Genomic DNA, 15,679 nt, shown 5'->3' with positions numbered 1-15,679 from the left:
CAAATTCAAGTTAGTGACATTTGACTTCATATAAATAGTACACTATAAATAACACCACAGTAAGGGCAAGGGAAGGAGGTAGCTGAGTCAAAATACGGCATTAACATTTCTATTTTGCAGTGGACAGTGTGAAGGTAGAATGAAAAAGGTTAGCTTTCAGTGCCTCAATTTATTCAATATTCTGGGGGGAAAAAGGTATTTTTAAAGTCCTAATCAAAAATTAGGTTCTACTTACATTCTTAGTATTTCTGTGGGATGATAAACAGTCAGTTTGTTAAACTGGTTGAATTAAAAACAACAATACAAACTTCCCCTCCTTCCACTTACCATTACTTTTTCAAAAAGATGTAATTTTTATTTTTTTCAAAGTGACAATGTATATGGTTTAAGAGTCAAATAATTACTAGGCTTATGACAATAAACAGAAGTCCCTGCCCCATCTATCATTACTCTCATGGCTGTTTCCAAAGAAAAGTTGTTCTGCTACTTAATTCCACATTTCGAAAGATCATATTTCTATTGCCACATCTTAGGTTTTCAGTTTTAGTCACTTTGTGCCATTTATTAATTGCCCAGTATGTTTCCATCACACTGTTCAGTATTTATCATATATATTTTAATGTCTATTATATGTTGTACACAGTGCCCCATGTTGTGTCAGTCAGGAGAGATTAATTATGCTGCTTTAGGGGCACCTGGGTGGCTGAGTCAATTACACGTACGACTTTGGCTCAGGTCATGATCTCACAGTTCATGGGTTCGAGTCCTGCATCAGGCTGTGTGCTGACAGCTCAGAGCCTGGGGCCTGCTTCGGATTCTGTGTCTCCCTCTCTCTCTGCTCCTCCCCTGCTCACTCTGTCTCTCTTTCCTTCCAAAATAAATAAACATTAAAAAAGATTTTTTTTTTTTTTAATTATGCCGCTTTAACAAACTACCACCAAAACCTCAGTGGCCTAAGACAATAAAGGTTGACTTCTTATTTCTACTGCCTATCTGATGGCAGGTCAGCTGCAGTTCTGTTCTATGGTGTCTTTACTCAGGACTTACATGGCCAGAGGCAGCCTCTATCTGAACAATGCCCATCTGTTCAAGGACAGAGACAAGGCTCCTGAAACTTCTGGCTGGAGTGACATATTCACTGTGCCCCTATGTCACTGGCCACTGCAATTCACAATGGAGCAGGGAAGTACAATTCTCCTCCAGGGAGGTAAAATCAAATATTCTGTCATACGGCCCACCACCAATCTTTTGTTTCCCCTGGAGTTTATAATCCCCTCTTTCTGGGGTTGCTTACTTTCCTCTATACTTGTCACCATTTCATCTCTATATGTTCTATCAGAGCTTTGAAGTTTTGTTCCTAAGGTTCAGACATGTTAGGTAATCGATCAGTTCTGTGTTTTTGTTTTTTCTTGGTGACATCCCTTCTGGAGCCTTCCATTGTCCTGTGTTGGAATGGACTGGCTACTCTCCAGGCTGCTACATGGGTGTTATCCTGGAACCTCTCTCTTCACCTTCATCTCGGGAATTCTGTTTTCTCATTTTGTTGTAGCTCCTGTTTATCAGGTCCTATGTGTTTCCGTGTCTTATTTTACACCCTGATTTTGGTGGGGTATTTCCCTCCAGTAGCTACCTGAGCATATGTGAGTTAAAATTTTTGAGATTTTTGTTTCATTTTGACATCTTTTTCTGTTCCCTGCATTAGCTCTATTTGCTCTATTCTTTTTTCCTTCCTTCCTCCCTCCCTCCCTCCCTCCCTTCCTTCCTTCTTCCTTCCCCCTTACTCTCTCTACTTCTCTCTCTTCTGTTAGTTCATTTTAGGACCTTTCATGTGAGAAGGTTTCTTCAAATACCTAGAACCTGAATTTGGGAATAACACAGGGGAAATATGTCTCATGATTTAATATGTATGACTTCATTTAATTCTGCTTTTCTGTGGAGTGAGTCACCCCTGTCCTCAGCTCTGCCTGGTATCCAGAGGAGCTCTGAGTCAACCTCTTCAGAAAGTAAACATCCTATCTTCTACTGAGTTAAGGCAGTGTGGAATGGGAGAAGGGATTCGGGGGAAGGAAGGATCTGACTGTTCTTTATACAACTTTCACAATAAATTTCGGTTTTCAGCCCCATTTCACCTCTGCTTTCAGAGTTATGGCAGCTCTAGTTTCAGAGCCTTTCCTCATCAGAGTCTATGATGTGAATGGGTCCACCCTGGCTGGCTCTACCCCCCCTCCCAAAAGCTTAGGTATTAATTTTCTCAGTTTCGGTAAGTTATTATTCATCCATCTGCTTTCCATGTTCCTAAGGTTTGTTGACATCCTTTTTCAGCAGGGATCTTTTCCTCTTTGGTTCATGTTATGGGTTTATACTTTTATTGCCTAACTGTTTTTTTAAGATTTTATTTTAAGTAATCTCTACGTTCAACATGGAGCTTAAACTTACAACCCTGAGATCAAGAGTTGCAGGTTCTACCAACTGAGCCAGCCAGGAGCCCCTGCTTCACTGTCATTTTAATGAGGTGTCTGGAGTAAGTGGAGAAAAAATTGTGTTCAATGTACCATGTTTAACTGGAAGTCTCCTTACTGTTAGGTCTTAACATGTATAGATGTAATGCACATAATTTCTAAGTTGGAAAAGTCAAAGTATAGTTATAGGCAATTCCATAAGAATTAGATACAATAACTATAACTTTTACTGAGAGCTTTTATGTGCTAAGCAGTCTTCTAAATGCCTCTATGTACTGTATATTATATATTATATATTATATATCTTATCCTCACAATAACCCATGAGATGGGTGTTGTGATTCAACCCCCATCAGTCTGACTCCAGAGCCCGTAGGTAGATAATGTGGTGCATCATTTTCTAAACTAGAGGTAATCTTATTATTTTCAATTGGTCAGGTTTCTAGTGAATTGCTATTTATTGTTAAGTTATACCTAAGGTTTTTCATGCAGATTTTGAACATTTACAGCCCATTATTTGATGCTGCATAGTTAGCTAGTATCACATTTGATGTATCTATTTGAGGATATATGTTGGAGGTAGAACAGAGTAGTTTATGACAAATTTTAAAGCATTCATTTAAACTGGGAAGCCTGGCATGTGTTTGTTTTATAATACAGACAGATGGGCATTTCCTCTTAAAGAAAGCAGTTACCATCTGTAATCTGAGAGGTCAAAGAGAAGCAATCACAAATCCCACATTAGTAACACAAAACTTAAAAGCGCCTGTTTAAATGAAACATGACCTCTGCAAGAGTTTAACACACTAAAGCACTGATGGCCTTGAACACCCTAATTCCGAGAACTCAACCCCTCGTTCTTTGAAGATTTTGGTACCAGGCTCATTACCACTCTCTCCAAGGCTATTCACTACTCCAACATGACTAACAGTCCTTTGATAATTCTTTGTGAGATAAATACATTCAAACCCTTCCTGTCTTTCAATTCCTTGACCAGCTCCCTTCAAATGATCTTATGCCATCTGCTATCTCAGCAACCCACTCTCATGATCATTTCCTACACCTTGACATTGCTGACAACTACAGCCCCACGTCTAATTTTTGTCTAATTTTAATTTCAAGGCTCCTCCTCTCCAATCCATCTCTTATCTTTTAAGGTCACTCTCTAGAGTACCAAAACTCCATTCTTCAACCTGATCAGAAACACCAGTCTATACACCCTACCATCTTTGCACTTTTCCCTACCCCTCTCATAGTCTTACCTCTTATCTGGCCTGAAATTATGATGCCTCCTTTCCTTCTACCCTTAGCCTCTTTGTCTATCACTCCCCATTTATACTTACCTGGCTGAATCTCTGTCCTGGTTAATCCCAAACCACCTACTCAGTGTTTGCACATAAGCAACAGAATATGGCTGGAGGAAAATGCACAACCATATTGACTGGTCTGACTGTAAGTTCACGACCACTCACACAGGCAGACCCTTAATAGTGCCTGAAAACCCTACTATCCTTCCCTAGTCAATTGTCTCTCCCACAGTCAGACTATTTCACATTTCCTCCCCCTCCCAACCCCCCCACTTCAGTTATTGACTACATTAGCTAGAGGAGGCTAAGTAGACCCCAAAATGTTACAGCTCCAACTTAATAGAGAAATGTATATCTTGCTCACATGATAATTGGCAGTGGGTGTTCCTGGTCAGTGGGCAGCTCTCCTTCTTCCAGGCACCTTCTTTCTTGTGGCTCTGTCACCCCCAGGGGCTGGTAGTCATCTGCATAATCCAGCTGGTGGAAAGGAAAAATGTATGGAGACACGCTGGCCTGGTAGTGGCAGACATCATTTCTGCTCACATTCCACTAGCAATAACTTAATACTTGACCATACTAACTGGAAGAAAAGCTGAGAAAAATATAGTCTGTGTGCCCAGGAACAAGGGGAGAAGAGCCTGTGACGGACAATTAGCAGTCTGCCAGAATGATCTTGCTTCTTAGTTCACAGAGAAAATAGAAGCAGTTAGAAAAGAATTTCTATCAAATCCATAAGCCTACCTACTTCCATATGCCCCATGTATGTGGGGACTGGGGGATGGGAGGTGGGATTATATTTCTAGGCTGTCGTCCCCTATCACAAAGGAGCAATTTCCAAGCTTTTAGTGGGAACATGGTCGGTCAGAGGATCATACCACCCAGTTACAAAATTCAAGTATACCTTCTTTCCTCGTGCACTTTAACCTCTGTGGTATTAGATATTGTCAATAAACACTTCTTCCTGCCCCTGCCTTTATGGAACTCCAATTTACCTTGCTTTGGTGATTCTGCATTATCCTGATTCCCCTCCTGCTTCCTCCTCCCTCTCTCTTTGCTGGTTTTCCTCATCTAGATTAGATCCCTTCTTTATTTGTTGGCTTCTCTTACCTAGGTCACAGTTTCTCAAACTGTAATGTGATACAGATCACTTGGGGTTCTTGTTAAGGATGCTGATTTAGCACGAGTTGGGGATGAGGGGGACTGAGATTGTACCTTTCCAACAAACCCCCTGGTCATGCCAGTACTGCTAGGCCACTGACCACACTTCAAGTAGCAAAGTTCTAGTGAAGATGTTCTCCAAGATTCTACCCTTTGTTTTCTTCTTTTCTCTCACAGTGATATCATTGATAGGCTGCTAACTTACCAACCTGTTTTCTAGTTCAACCCTCTTTCCTATATTTCAAAGCTTTTATTTCTAACTTCTTACTATCCACCTCTATCTGGCTGTCTCAACAATCTTTCAAACTCTTAAAGTGTCCAAATCTCAACTGATCTTTCAAAAAGCAGTTCCTACTTCTATCTCTATTTCTTCTACAATTACCTAAACTCAAAGCCTCCACTATCTTCGATTTTTCTCTTCCACCTTCATATATGTTCTCATGTTATCCCCTCTTGCTGTAAAACCAATTAATCAATCGCCAAATTCTGTGGATGCTGCTTCCACATCATCTTCTAACCAAGCTCTTTTAAATCCTTCCTGCCTTACCTTTAGTTCAGACTCATCATTACCTTTCACCTGGCCTATTGCAGGTCTATTTGGCAGTTTTCCCACCTCTGATTTCTGTATCCATTCACAGAGATGTCAAAGAAAAGGAAGGCTTTTAAACCACGAAAACTCAAAGTACTGTATTAAATACAAAATTCTCCCACTTGGCATAGGGCCCCATTCCTGTTTGTCTGTGCCACTTCTCAACATGTCCTGGAGTTTAACCATTTGCTTTTTCCTGACTATGACTTTCATTATCAGTCTTCATATATGTTCTCATGCTATCCTTCTTGCTGTGAAACCATTCCCATCTCCTCCAAGGTCAATCCCAAATGCCTCCTCCTCCATGCTGCCTTTTCTTTCCTGATATCCCACACAATTAGTTTTTTTTTTTTTAATCTTCAGACTCTTTGTGTTTTTCATAAGGCACTTATCACGGTTTGTCTTTTATTGTAACTTTTATTTCTTAGTCTCTGAAGGCAAGAATAACATCTTTAACCTCCCTAACTCTGCAGATGTTACCTATGGGAGTGTATGTGTCTACTGTTAGTTAAATCAAAGTGATTTAGGGAGATTTTGTGATCGATGGCAAGCAGTACAGAATTTGAAGTCAGTACAGCAGGGTTCCGGCTCTGACTTTTATTAACTGTGAGGTTTTGAGTGAGTTACTTGGCTTGTAAAATGAGAATCCTACTACCTGATGGAGCACCAAGAGACAGAGAACGCTAAAGTGCTGTGTAACTCTACAGAAAACTGAGCAACGTTGGTTATTTTCCTCACGGGAGAGCAGATGCAGTCTTGTTACTGAAATCTTGATTTGCAGAACCATCCCCACTTCACTAACGGGACGTGAAACCCGGTCCACCAGGTCCCACGACCTTCTTCTACTCCAAGGCCCCCAGATTGCTCTCCGCGACGCAGGTGAAACGGCCCAACTGCGGGGAGTGGCCCGGAGCCCTATTCCCTCGGGAGGCCTCCCTCCTTCCAAACGCCCAGGGAAAGCCCTTCTCTTCCCGGTAACCCCGAGGACCGCGGCGCCGCCGCCTACGCGAGCCGTTTGGACCCTGCCCGGCCCCCGTAGCTCCCCTTCTCCAGCAGGTGGTTCTGGTTCTCTCCCCCAACTCTGGGCGCTCACGTCACCGGCGAACCTCTACCCACGCGCCAGCGCCGCAACCAACCGAGAAAATAAACAAACCCCCGCGCGCGGCGGCGGGCGCGCCTGGCCCCGCCCCCGCTCCGCCCCGCGGCTCTCACGCCGCCCCCTCCGCCGGGACTTCCCTCCCGCCCTCGGCTCGCAACCGCGCTCTCCCCGCCCCTCACCGCAGCCTGCAGCCGCGCTCCTCTCCGCGGGCCGCCCAGCCCGCCTAGCCCGGCGCCCGCTCGCGGGGCCCGTTAGTGCCCGGCGCCCGCTCGCGGGGCCGCCGCGCGACTCCCGCCCGGCGCGAGTTCGCCCCCGCCCCTGCCCCTTGACCCAGCCTAGTCCCAACGCCCAGTGCGGCCGCCCCAGGAGCCGCGGGAGCGGCGGCGGGGGGGGGGGGGGAGGAGGGAGAGGAGGGCCGAGCCGGCGGCCGGGGAGGCCCGGTGAGTACGCTGAGGGCGGGCCCGCCTCGCGGGGGACGGCTCCGGCGCCCCTGAGGCGGTGGTGGCGCCTCGGCCGCGCCGCTCCGTGCGCCTCGGGCTCGGCGCTTGGGGACTCGGCCTGAGGCGACGGGCCCCGCTGGTCGGAGCCGCTGGGCAGAGGGCGCGGGGAGGGCCGCTCCTCGGGAAGGGCCGCGGCCCCGCCGCTCGGCTCAGGGCTCGGGGCGGAGAGGGACCCGCGCCTCCTCAGGCCCCGGCGCCCGGGCCGTGGCTGCGCCTCCCCAGACTCCGCGGGGCCCGGGCCCGGGGGCTACCGTGGTGGCGGGGCCGCCGGGTGACAGGTGCCGTCGCCCCCTCCCCGCCGCGGGCATCGCGCTGCCTCGTCGAGCCGGGCGCTCGGAAATTTCTGGAGCCACGACCGGACTCGCTGTTTTCTTCCTTTCAGGTTTGGAAGCCGCATCTCTGCCCGAGTTAGGTCTCGCCCAGCCCTGTTTCTTTCTCCGTGTACTTTGTGCGAATAAGTTTTGGAGCCTCGGTTGACAGCCTCTGGGTGAAATTTGGCTGTCGTTCATGAATGAGGTATAGTGTATTACTTTTTGAATAAAGTGCTCCTTCTCCTCCTCCCCGCTAGCTGTTGAAAAGTAAATGAGAAGGGTTTTGAATTTTGTTTCTTGCCGTTTTTCTTTGGAACAGCCGTCAAAGAATTTTTGTCAGATCTCTAGCCTTCGGGGGGCTTCGTAGATGTTGAACAGTAATGACAAAAATGGCTTGTTCGATTGTCTTTTCTCTCAGCTTCTTTGATTTTTCACTCTTACCTTAGTCAGATTTTACGATTGAGTGGGTGCTACGGCTTTCATTAGAAGCACTAATTAAAGATCATCTTTCTTTTACTCAAAAGCCAGTGACATTTTTTCTACATCATTCACTGTTGTCTATTTCTTTATGTAGTAACGGTGCTTGTGATTGTAACCTGAATCATCAGTTTAACATATTTGACTTGCAGCAATAGGAGTGTTGGAGAAACTTTATGGGAAATTGAAATATTAAAAAATACTTAATCTGTGGAAATACAGATTTTATTTCTCAACAGGTTTGTAACTGTCGTTGATATTAATCATATATCCTAATTAATGGGAGATATTCTTTTTTTTTTTTAAGTTTACTTTACTTTTTAAGTAATCTCTACACCCAACGGGTGGCTCAAACTCGTAACTCTGAGATCAAGAGTTGTGTGCTCTACGACTGAGCCAGCCAGGCGCCCCTAATTAATGGGAGGTATTCTTAATTGTTATAAGTGGTTATAACAGACTTATCTATAAGGTACCAATTTAGTGGCTTCACTCTGTGGACTAAGAGCAAGAAACTGGAAGTTGACCAAAAGCATATTGGAGCAAATGAAAATACACTTAGTACTTGCTTGTACTTTTTGCTAAAATTAGGCGCAGATTGGATTAGGGAAGCAGTACTTAACTATGAAGAAAAAGTGGAATTTAGGACATACCCATTAAATTTACGTGGCTTGTTTGTAGTAAGTGTGTTGGGAGCAAGGTTTTGGTATGTACTTGGCAAGTGTTGGTTGTGAACTTTATAAGAAGCCAAAGTGAAAGATTGCTTAGTTGTGTTGCCTTGAGGAACAGAACATGAAATAATACGTTAACATTTTTTTCACCAGGTACTGAATCACTGATACTCAGTGCCATTTCATTTTATGCTCAATCTGTTTTTTTATTTTATTTTTTATTTTTTATTTTTTTTTTAAGTTTATTTATTTTGAGAGCAAGAGCACAAGTGAGGGAGGGGCAGAGAGAGAGAGAGGGAGAGGGAGAGGGAGAGAGAATCCCAAGCAAGCTCCGTGCTGTGAGTGGGGAGCCCAACAAAGGATTCGATCCCACGAACCCATGAAGGGGTTCAAATCATGACCTGAGCCAAAATTAAGAGGCGGTAGCTCAGCCGGCTGAACCGCCCAGGCGCCTCTCAATCTGTTTTCCTAAATCTAAGTTATATTTCAAGGAGGCCACTACCTCGTATTAATTTCTTTTTTTGATTAGGCCAAACTGGTTGATAGTGTTAATGGAAGATGATTATCATTTTATTAAAGAAATATATTTGGTTGTTGATTGAGGATTTTATACAGGTGTCAATTCTGAATTGCCCTAATTGTGGTTCCCAGGACTGAGATAGGGCTACTGCTACCATTTTTCTTGACCCTACAGAGCTCACAGTCTGGAGGAATGAGGTCATAGTGGCAGTAGTCCTCAGAACTTTGGTGGAAGAGGCTGAGAGTACTAACCATTAATCCTGCTGTTTACAGTTTAGGTTATTCATTTTTAGAAAGAGTTTATTTAATTAAGTACCTGGTATATCCTAATTCTTTTTAATCAACACTTTAACCAGTATGTTTCTTAAATATGTTTCCTGAACAAAATCGGTTGTGATGATCACTTACTAGAATGGCATTTCTAATGAAACAAATTTGAACTGCTAATAATCATTGTTCGTTCACATTTGCATTATGGGAATGGGGGGTTATCTATAGTGCACTTTGCACTTTCTTTTGCTGTGCATTCTTCTTGAAGACACATATTTCATTGCATAGAGAGCTGTGTACTTGGGGAATATAAATATTTTTTTTAAATTCAGTGAAATTATCTTTTGTGTGTCCGGTCCTGTGGTTTTGTTAGGGATTGACTTTCAGAATGTTGACATCATGATTGTAGGTGGCTAGGCACAAGGGTTAACATAATTTTAATGGGATCCATTCAACAAAGTAAATATAAACGTACAGAAATATTACAGAGGGAATGATTAATTTGAGGCAGGTCAGACAAAGCTTCATAGAGATGCTGGCCTCTGAGTAGGATTTTGAAGGATGAATAGAAGGTGTTTTTTTTTTAATGTTTATTATTATTTTTGAGAGAGAGAGAGAGAGAGAGAGAGCAAGCGCACAAGTGGGGGAGGTGCAGAGAGACACAGAGGTACAGAATCCAAAACAGGCTCCAGGCTTTGAACTGTCAGCACAGCCCGATGTGGAGCTCAAACCCACGAACTGTGAGATCGTGACCTGAGCCAAAGTCAGATGCTCAACCGACTGAGCCACCCAGGCACTCCAAGAATGAATAGAAGTTTTAAGTGGAAGAGAGAGAGGGCATTTTAGGCGAAGGGAACAGAAAAAAGATATAAACAAGTAAAACTAAAAGTGTGTTCAGGAAATTTTTAAGTAGTTTATTTTGTTATAGCATCGGAGGAAGGACAGTTGCTATAGAAAGCCCTAACGTATGCTATAATATTTAATAAGTCAAATAATTGGCCTTTTGAATATTGAGTATATTTTTAAATGGAGATTTCACTATAATTTGATATTGCTGTCATCTCAAGTATAGAGCAATTAATAGTTTTTACTAATGGTAGTCTTTGAGAAATTATAGAATATTGCACTTATATGTTACAAGCTGCCTGTATATTTACATTTGTGAACTTACTTGTGTTCTTGTGCATTTTCACCTGAAACATTTGTTTTTAAATTGTTTTTGGGGGCGCCTGGGTGGCTCAGTCAGTTAAGCGACTGACTTCGGCTCAGGTCATGATCTCACGGCTTGTGGGTTCAAGCCCCGTGTCGGGTTCTGTGCTGACACCTCAGAGCCTGGAGCCTGCTTTGGATTCTGTGTCTCCCTCTCTTTCTGCCCCTCCCCTGCTCACGCTCTGTCTCTCTCTCTCAAAAATAAATAAACATTAAAAAAAATTTTTAATTGTTTTGTGAATTTTCTTATGTCTTCCTTCAGCTACCTAAGTTAGCATATGTTATTTTTATTTTTTTGTTGAGGTAAAATTGGTATATAACACATTAGTTTCAGGTGTACAGCATAATTTATGTTTGCATATACTATAAAGTGATCGTCATAATAAGTCTAGTTACCTACTATCTGCCGTCGTATAGTTAACCCCTTTCATTCTTTTTCACCTATCCCCTAAACCCCTTCCCCTCTGATAACCACCAATCTGTTCTCTGTATCTATGAGTTTTATTTGTTCTTTTGCTTTTTAGATTTCACATATAAATGAAATCAGATGGTATTTGTCTTTCTCTGATTTATTTCACTTAGTATAATACTCTCAAGGTCTATCCATGTTGTCACAAATGGCAAGATTTCCTTTTATGTGACTGAATAGTAAGTGTGGTATATAAACCACATTTTCTTTATCCATTCAAACATCACTGGACACTTAGGTTGTTTACATATCTTGGCAGTTATAATATACTTACTAGTGGAATTGCTGGAACATATGGTAGTTCAATTTTTAATTTTTTGAAGAATCACCATACTGTTTTTTCATAGCAGCTGTATCAATTTACATTCTCAACAACAGTGCACAAAGCTTCCCTTTTCTCCACAACCTCTCCAACACTTGTTATTTCTTGTCTTCTTTTTTTTAACGTCTTATTTTTGAGAGGGAGAATACAAGAGGGGGATGGACAGAGAGAGAAGGGGACCAAGAATCAAAGCTGGCTCTGTGTTGACAGCTGAGAGCAGAGAGCCTGATGCAGGGCTCAAACTCACAAACCCTGAAATCATGACCTGAGCCAAAGTTGGACACTTAATTTACAGAGCCACCGAGGCACGTCTCTTGTCTTTTTTGATAATGGGCATTCTGACAGGTGTGAGATGACATCTCATTGTGGTTTTGCTTTACATTTCTCTGATGATTAGCAATGTTGAACATCTTTTCATGTGCCCATTGGCCATCCTTCTGACTTCTTTGGAAAAGTGTCATTCAGATCCTCTGCCCATTTTTTAATTGGATTTTGATGTTGTTGTTGTTACTGAGTTGTATGAGTTCTTTATATATTTTGAATAGTAGCTCCTTATCAGATATCTTCTTCCATTCAGTAGGTTGCCTTTTTTGTTTTGATAATGGTTCCTTTGCTGTGCAAATATCTTCTTCCATTCAGTAGGTTGCTTTTTTTGTTTTGATAATTGTTTCCTTTGCTGTGCAAAAGCTTTTTGTAATCCCATTTGTTTATTTTTGCTTTTGTTGCCATTGCCTTTGGAGTCAGATCCAAAACAAATACTGCCACGGGTAATGTCCAGGAGTTTACCACCCATGTTTTCTTACAGGAGTTTTATGGTTTCTGGTCTCACATTTAGGTCTTTCTAAATGTGAGTTAATATTTTGAGTTAGTATTTTGTATGGTATAAGATAGTAATCCATATAAGATAGTGGTTCTGTTTCATTCTGTTGCATGTGGCTGTCCAGTTTTCCCAGTACCATTTATTGAAGAGACTCTCCTTTGCTTATTGTGTATTTCCTCCTTTGTGTAAATTAACCATGTTTGTGTGGGTTTTCTGGGCTCTATTCTGTTGGTCTGTGTGTCTGTTTTTATGCCAGTACTATACTGTTTTGATTACTGTAGCTTTGTAGTATAGTTTGAAATCAGAAGCATGATATCTCTAGCTTTGTTCAAGATTGCTTTGGCTATTTGGGATCTCTTGTGGTTCCATACAAATTTTAGAGTTATTTGTTCTAGTTCTGTGAAAAATGCCTTTGTAGTTTTGATATGGATTGCATTGAATCTGTAGATTGCTTTGGTAGTATGAACATTTTAACAATATTAATTTTTCTAGTCCGTGAGCACAAAATATCCATTTATTTGGGTCTTCCTCAATTTCTTTCATCAGTGTGTTATAGGTTTTAGTGTACAGGTCTTTCAGCTGCTTGGTTAAATCTGTTCTTTTTGATGTAGTTGTAGATGGGATTGTTAATTTGTCTTTCTGATAGCCTTTTTGTTTGTTTAAAGATTTTATTTTTAAGTGATCTCTACATTCAACATGGGGCTCAAACCTACAATCCTGAGGTCAAGAATCACATGCTCTCTGGGGCGCCTGGGTGGCTCAGTCATTTAGGCGACCAACTAATGCTCAGGTCATGATCTCGCAGTTTGTGAATTCAAGCCCCACGTAGGGCTCTATGCAGACAGCTCAGAGCCTGGAGCTTGCTCTGTCTCCTTCTGTCTCTCTCCCCTTCCCCACTCACACTCACTCACTCTCTCTCTCTCTCTCTCTCTCTCTCTCTCTCTCTCTCTCTCAAAAATGTGAATAAACATTAAAAATTTTTTTAAATAAATAAAGAGTCAAACGCTCTGAGCCAGCCAGGCACCCTGCCTTTAAGTTATTTTTAAAAGGAGACTCAAAGGGAAGAGGGGAAATATACAAAATAATCATTAAATTTCTGGACTAACAACGTGATTTGTATAGTATTTTAGTAATAGATAAATGGCTGTTTAATTTACAGCACTAGCCACCACATTCATAGACTGACCAATGTTGGCAGCTTACAGGATGTCTGGCATGTGTTTTTTGCCTGTGTATCTTAATTATGTCCATGTCACTTAAGGGTATATAAACATCTGGACATTTGAGTATTTGGATTTTAAAGACCATATGAGACAGAAAGAAAAGGGAAATAGTAGGGGGAGGGAGAAGAGCTCTATTTGAACCTGTTTATCCTAATATCTCTTTGCTGTGACTATAGATGGAGATGTAGAAGTTTAGGACACAAGACTGAAAGAATAGTGTTCTGAAGGAATAGTAACTGTAGCCATTCCCTGAACCAGTGTCTTTATTTTTATTTTTTATTTTTTTTAATGTTTGTTTATTTTTTGAGAGAATGAGAGAGAGACAGAGACAGAGCACGAGCAGGGGAGGAGCCGAGAGAGAGCGAGACGCAGAATCTGAAGCAGGCTCCAGGCTCTGAGCTGTCAGCACAGAGCCTGACGTGTGGCTCAAACCCATGAACTGTGAGACCATGACCTGAGCTGAAGTTGGATGCTTAACCGACTGAAGCACCCAGGTGCCCCTGAATTAGTGTCTTTAAAATGCCTGATATTTTCATGGTCTGCCTTTCTCCCCTTTTCTCTTCAAGGTTTACCAAAAAAAAAAAAGGTTTCAAATGAATCCCTGGATTGTATAACATGACTATCTTTTTGTAACTTCTGAAAAGTTTGTTAATGCAGGTAATGTTCTCCTAAAAGTGTGCAGTCAGTCTTTGACAACTGCCGTCTGTCATTTGTCTTCTTCATCACTAACATGAAGACCAGGGGCATCTCAATGTCAATCTGACCTGTAGTTGGCCCTTTTTAAGTTTTGATACAGGGCAGGAAAAAAAATCAATATTGCAGTGATTACCTTATATTTACCCTTTTGAATTTAGGTGTAGATGACCATTTTCCCTTTTCAAAATGAATTTTTTTCTTATAGAAGAAATATGGTCATTATAGAATATTTAGGGAAATAGTGAAAACTGTAGAAAAGACAGTAAGCATAATGAGTAATCCCATGGATTTCCTTCTTTTTGGTATGTATGGAAATAATATTCATATTTACAAATTGGGGATTGTTTTTATATTTTTATTTCCTTCTTTCATTTAAAATTTACATTTCCTTTCTCCTCCACTTCTGAAGTACTAGTTAGTGTACCTTTGACATGGTGCATAGATTTCTTTCATGGCTATTGAGGTAGACGATGTGTTAGCTCTTACCTTTTTTTTTTGTTTTAAATGTTTATTTATTTTTGAGAGAGAGAGAGATGGGGAGGGCAGAGAGAGAGAGAGACAGACAGACAGAATCCAAAGCAGGCTCCAGGCTCCAGGCTCTGAGCTGTTTCCACAGAGCCCATCGTGGGGCTCGAACTCATGAATCGAGATCATGACCTAAGATGAAGTCGGTTGGACGCTTAACCAACTGAGCCACCCAGGAGCCCAATTTTTTTAAGTACAGCGTGTAGCACAGATGATCCAGCCCTTCCAGTTGTTTCATTTCCCTACCCCCTATTCTGTTCTCCTGTTTTACATCCCTGCCTCTGACCAAACAAGGAAACATTATCCATGAACATTTCTCTTTCCAGCTATCCATTCTTAAAGTATTTTAACACATGGTTGCTGAAGTGTAGCATAGGTAGCTGCCTCCTCAGAAAAACATTTTTTTTGTCTTTTCACTGTTTTTCAATTAACACTATTCTAATGCTTTCTTTTCACTTTGTTGTTCTTTTATTATTTCTTTACATTCATTCAGGAATTGTTTATTGTTTGCTGTGTTTAAGACGTAGTCCTTACTGTGATTTTTGGGTTTCAGGTAGATGGGTGTTTCCCTTCTGCCATTTGTTAGGCATAATCTTCAGGTGTTTGACTGTCTTCAGTGGTTGACTGCTTGACCACTACTTCTCAGTGCCTAAATCCTTTTTCCTTTCATAAATTAAAGCCTTAGCTTTGAGAAGGGCTGGATGTTAAGTTTCATAACACTTTCTGCAATGGAGTCAAACAAGCTTAGCCAAATTTTTAAATAGCTTGTGCCTGTTCTGTGCCTTTTAGGACCTGGAGACATACTTTAGTTAAAAATCATAGTAAGAACACCAGTAGATGTTTGTATTTGAGTGCTTCTGCTGTACTGGCTACTGTTCTAAGCTCTTCACATATATTATTTAACCTTTACAACAACCCAGTGAGCTATGTGCACTCTTGTCCCTATTTCACAGAGGAAGCAGGTGGATTGCTCAGGAGCTCTAAGCAAGCAGCAAGTTGACCAGGTTTGACTAGGCCTTCTTGCTCCAGGTCAGCACTCATAAGGTAGCGCTTTCCTG

At 41.8% G+C, this 15,679-nt stretch overlaps 1 protein-coding gene across 4 annotated transcripts in view; it reads left to right on the top strand.

Annotated features, from left to right (window-relative positions):
• Window positions 1-6,762: 6,762 nt before the first annotated feature.
• The window catches only part of GKAP1 (G kinase anchoring protein 1), an 89,716-nt gene continuing 80,799 nt past the window's right edge, over window positions 6,763-15,679 (top strand). The window contains exons 1-2 of one of the 4 annotated variants that reach the window (XM_053907835.1): window positions 6,763-7,052; window positions 7,495-7,628. The gene's annotated coding sequence lies outside the window, so the exon portion shown is untranslated. Of the gene's footprint in view, window positions 7,053-7,113; window positions 7,391-7,494; window positions 7,629-15,679 lie in introns of those variants that run through there. The other 3 variants (XM_019423549.2, XM_019423547.2, XM_019423548.2) reach the window with 3 other exon arrangements.

The sequence above is a fragment of the Panthera pardus genome, unplaced genomic scaffold (genome assembly GCF_024362965.1).
Source record: "Panthera pardus isolate Hobbes unplaced genomic scaffold, ASM2436296v1 HiC_scaffold_20, whole genome shotgun sequence".
Taxonomy (NCBI): domain Eukaryota; kingdom Metazoa; phylum Chordata; class Mammalia; order Carnivora; family Felidae; genus Panthera; species Panthera pardus.
This window is presented reverse-complemented; position numbering and strand designations above follow the sequence as displayed.